The sequence below is a fragment of the Amblyomma mixtum genome, chromosome 7 (assembly GCF_055824585.1).
Source record: "Amblyomma mixtum isolate Tamu chromosome 7, ASM5582458v1, whole genome shotgun sequence".
NCBI classification, from domain to species: Eukaryota; Metazoa; Arthropoda; class Arachnida; order Ixodida; family Ixodidae; genus Amblyomma; species Amblyomma mixtum.
The window spans coordinates 112,828,065-112,833,115 of NC_143018.1; the positions used below are offsets into that span (position 1 = coordinate 112,828,065).

General features: G+C 46.2%; 1 pseudogene; it reads right to left on the reverse strand.

Annotated features, from left to right (window-relative positions):
• Positions 1 to 1,441: 1,441 nt before the first annotated feature.
• Positions 1,442 to 3,593, reverse strand: LOC149337237 (uncharacterized; annotated as a pseudogene).
• Positions 3,594 to 5,051: the final 1,458 nt, after the last annotated feature.

A 5,051-nucleotide genomic window follows, 5' to 3' on the forward strand; every position in this document is an offset into this window, starting at 1 on the left:
GCGGGTACTTTATTTACTGAGGATCGACAGCTTTAATATCAACAAACTGAAAGTGATGTGCAAGATATGACATAAGAATCGCGTGAACACGACCCCTGAAACCGCAGTCGAACAGTTTTGTCAAAAGTATATTGTGGCTGATGTAGTCGAAAGCCTGCGAAAAATCTATAAAAACGCCAAGGGCAAGTTTCTTTTCCTCGAAACACTGTAAGAGGTACTCTTTTTGGCTTAGTAATGCTGTCTCAGTAGATTTATGTTTGATAAAACCAAACCGCGAATCTGTTATTATTTGGTGTTTGTCACAAAAGCATGATATTCGCGTGTGGATAATTTTTTCCAGTCCTTTAGAAAATATTGGCAGCACGGAAACTGGCCTATAATTTGAAACGCAAAGCTTATCACCTTTCTTATACAAAGCTGTCACTTTAGCAATTTGCATGCGCTGTGGGAACACTCCGTATTCCAAACTTATATTAAATATATGTGCTAAAATTGGTGCTAGAATATCTAACACGTGCTTCACATGCCGTATCTGCAAATCATCCGCATCGTGGTATCTGTTGTTCTTCATGTTCATGAATGCAGTGAATACTTCGGAAGATGTAGTTGGACTTAGATACATAGAATCGCTAGTTTGACTTATGCGGGCATCATATGACACCTGTTTGACGAACTTAGGTATTCTCGGGTGACGAAATACTGATTAAACACCTCTGCTAGCTCCTGCCCATTTACACTTCGTCCTTGAATAAGTACTTCTTTAGGGAGGCTAGTCTGGGGTGTGCGTAAAACAACGTTGTTAATCTGGTTCCATCACTTTCGAGAATCACCGTGGCATGATTCGAATTTGCCGTAGTAATACGAATCCCTAGCACGCCTTAACTTTTTGTTTAGCTTATTTCTGAGGACTTTGTATCTTGCTAATAGTTCGGGGTCACGTGTATTAATGAAGTCTTGGTACATTTTTTCTTTAGATTGTATCTCCTTGAGCAATTGTGACGTCATCCACTCCTTGCGCCCTTTCCGAGGTCTTACGTGCGCCTTGTACGCAAAATGTGCGGTGTAAAGTGCTTTAAATTTATCAAGAAAGCTATCATAAATGGCTTCCACGTCTGTCATAGACAGCACGTCAGACCAAGCTACATCTGAAACAGCCTGTGTGAAAGAAGCAAGGTTTTTCTCAGTAATCGCTTGATGAAAGCAAGCAGGCGCTGGTTTGTTCTTCATACCTGGTTTCACCCCTAGCAATATTGGGAAATGGTCACTAAGGTCATAATGAAAGACAGTGGACACAACGCTTTTTCATCAAAATTAGTAATAAAGAGGTCAATGAGTGATTCTGTATGCATAGTAACTCTTGTAGGCGTACCAATTGTGTTAATGCAGCCGTTTGCGGAGAGCAGCAAAAAATGTTTTGCTGTGTTGCTATCGGAAAGCAGATTTACATTAAAATCGCCGCCTAGAATGACACAGAAGTTGTTAGAGTTCACAAAATTCAAAAATACGTCAACGAAAGAAAAGAATTCTGCAGTGCGGCCATCAGGAGGCCGGTAACAAACCGCAATAATAGTACGGTCAAAATTTAAGCAAACCATTTAGAAGTCAGAAGTGACACAACAAAATCTTGGCCCTATAGGTCACAATTTATACACTTTTCTACTAAAGCACAAACACCGCCACCATGATTTAATGATCTGTTCATGAAGAACGAGTTGTACCCGGACATATTAATTACTTCTTCATCACAAGAGTACCAGGTTTCCGTAATCATAAACACTTCAAACTTGTCTAGTTTGTTAAACAGATACTCAAGTTCAGCCGTTTTATTCACGGCAGACCGCGCATTCACACGGAGACAACGAAAAGACGTGTTTGTTAATATTTCGTTACATTTTACTTCATTCATCATGACTTGATTGCAAGCTTCTGGAAAGTCGTATTCGTTGATAAGACTGCGCACGTCTAGATTGATCAACGTTTGCGGCCCCTTGACCGAGTGGCCCGTAGTTCCATGCTGTGCTCTACCTCGCTTTCTTCGTTTTTAGAGCGCAGCTCTTTGGCGTCCGTTCCTGGGTTTTGCGTCGTCGGCGGCGTTGTCGTCGGCCTCGTAACCAGCTCCGCCCCCCTTTCATCCCCCCAGCGCTAGCAGCGACCGACTGATACCGCTGGATGCCGCTGACGCCGCTAGAGAGTCAAGATAACGTGACTGCATAGAACACCGTCGCCGCCATGCAGAAAGAGGAGGAAAGGGTCCCCCCCCCCCTGTTCTTGTGTGGCGGATAGGGTGCTCTTCAGTTGCCGACGCGCCGGTTATTTCACGTAGGCCCCGGCACGTCGACGAATACGTGACCACCTTCCCACGGCTAGACCTGGTTCTTAGCGCTGCGGAAGCGAGGGTATCATATTGTTTGTGTCGGCATCGGCGGCGTTGTCCCTGAAACCAACTCCGCAGCTGGGGTTGACTCACTATCGGCGCCAGCGGCATCAGTCAGTCGCTGCTATCTCTTCCCTCCTCCCTTTATCGTGTTGTCCGCTTGCTGCGCGCGCTTCTGCCCCCATCGTTTGCCGCTGGGTGTACACGCCGCCCCCCTCCCCCCTCTTCCTGCGAAAAATAAAAAAAAAATTCTGTGATAGCGCATACATGTGTTGCTCGATTTCTTTGCCTCAATCTATCGAAAAGGTGAAACAGCTTATTTGCTGCGCTCAAATTTCGCATTAGGAAGTAACGTAATCGTCGGTAATTTTTTTGGTTCTAGTTCAACGATGTCGTTGCTATCGTTGTCCCAGGCGAAAAGAAAACCATTAATTAGAACTTTATCATACGTCAACCTCACTTTTTTTTTCCTGTCACGATTTTCTTTGGTTCGATTCCACAGCTTTTTCCTCACCTCTCGGACACTTTCTGAAAAATCTTCACTAATCGAATAGATTGATCCTTTAAGTTTAGAACACTGCTTTAAAATGTTCACTTTATCACGATAGTCTAGTAACCTAAAGATCACCGGTCTATCTTTGCCTTCATTGTCCGACTTTCGTCTACCGAGTCGATGTATTCTTTCAATACCTGATACCGTCACGTTTAGCTTATCTTCAAGAATATCTTTCGTTACTATTGTCTGAAGTTGTTCGTCAGACTCTTCTTCTTGCTCCTTTATGCCAAAAACAATCAGGTTTGATCGTCGGCTTCTATTTTCTAAATCATCAATTTTTTTGTCATTACTGACAGCTGCTGCTCCAATTCAGTTACTTTTTCTACACATTCCATGACTTTTTCCTGAAGGCTTCCTATCTCTTCCAGCTTCTTCTCAATAACGTTGAGCTTCTGGTTTGTTACATTCTTTCCCTTCTTTATTTCCTGTATGTCTGCCGCAATCAACTTCAATTGCTCCGAAATCAAACTATCTGGTCCGGGGTTCGCCTCGATGTCGCCCCCCAGGAGTAACAAGAATCGCAGTGAAACACAAACTACACATCAAATCAAGCACGGACCGTGGGCACGGCAGCAAAAGAAGGCAAACATTGTTGCTACACAGGCATTTTCCGTAGTGTCTACTCACCTGGATGAAGAAGACAAAAGGGTTTGTAGCCCTCATCTTGGTACTGCCACGTGCTTCGTTTCACGCCTCTTTTATACAGTCCGGTGTTGCTGATGCCGATTCTTCTGCTGTTTCCGTCGACGAAGCAGTGGCGCCGCTGGGAAGGCTGTGGTAGAAATCTTGGAATACGGCCGGATGACTTGACGTGTTGACGGGATCGATGCAAACAGCCGCAATGTCCGATAAAGATGCGTAGTAATGCGTCGGTGGCTGCCCCACCAGCAAAGGCCGCAATCCAAGAAAAACCTGGATGAAGAAGACAAAAGGGTTTGTAGCCCTCATCTTGGTACTGCCGCCGCGCCTACTGGCCTAATACCGGATGCTGTCTAATACCGGAAGATGCTGTCTAATACCGGAATCTCGTGCTCCTGTAGTGGGATAGAAGGTGTGCTAACGGAGGATCTATCCTTGCGGATCTCCCTGACTTTGTGGTCTTGCGCTAGTATATGTATGCGAAATAACTAGCCCAACTATTCATTATTTTATGGTAGTATTAATTGGCGTAATTGGTGGGTACGTTGCCATGCAGTAACTTGGAGAGTTACTGCCAGGGTGGTTACCATGGAAGGAGGCGAGTATGGATAGAGCGTAAGAAGGCGCAACCGGTAGGTGGTTGCCACGGCAACCATCCAGAGTGTGGCGAAGGGTGGGGACCGTAAAAGGAGAGGGGCACGGCGTAGGAAGACGCGACCGGAGGGTGGTTAGCAAGGCAACCGTCCGGAAGCTGTTCACCGTTGAAGGTGGAGGATGTGGCATGAGCGGAGGAATCCCCAACCAGAGGATAGTCACCGTGGCTGGAGGAGGGTATGTCGAAAGCGTAAGGCGCAAGCGGGCGAAAGCTGCCATGGGAACCACCCGGTAGGTTGCTACTCTGGAAGAAGGAGGAAGGTATGGAGGGAGCGGAGGAACCATCAACCTAGAAATAGACAGCTATGAAGTCCCTGTCAAACCTGTGACATGAGACCTTAAAGGTGCAGTGAAGAGGAATCTGAACTAGAGCTGTGCACGGGCCGCAAATTTCCGCCCGCGCCCGGCCCGAGCCCTACACTACTGACGGAGGCCCGGCCCGACACTGAAGAAACCTAAGCCCGCCCGGGCCCGACCCGAGTTAAGGGCCGGCCCGGGCCCGGCCCGACCTGCAAAACTGAAATTGAAGGGACGATGAAACAGAAAAAGATAATTTAAGGGAAATCAGTTTATTTCAATGTTTTTAAAATGCTCCGCTCTCACGGTCTAGATGAAAATTAGTGAGTATATGCAAACACGGCGCATGTAGAGAGTTATCACTCCAAGTTATTATGTAAAAACAACAAATCGTCCATTGATGACGGCTGGAGGCAAGTGCGGGGCTCCTGCATAATGAACCCGGCAGCGCTGAAATTTCTCTCGCTGCTTGAACTGGTAGCCGGAATGGCTAACACTTTCTTGGCAAGAAGAGAAAGCTTTTTGTACGTC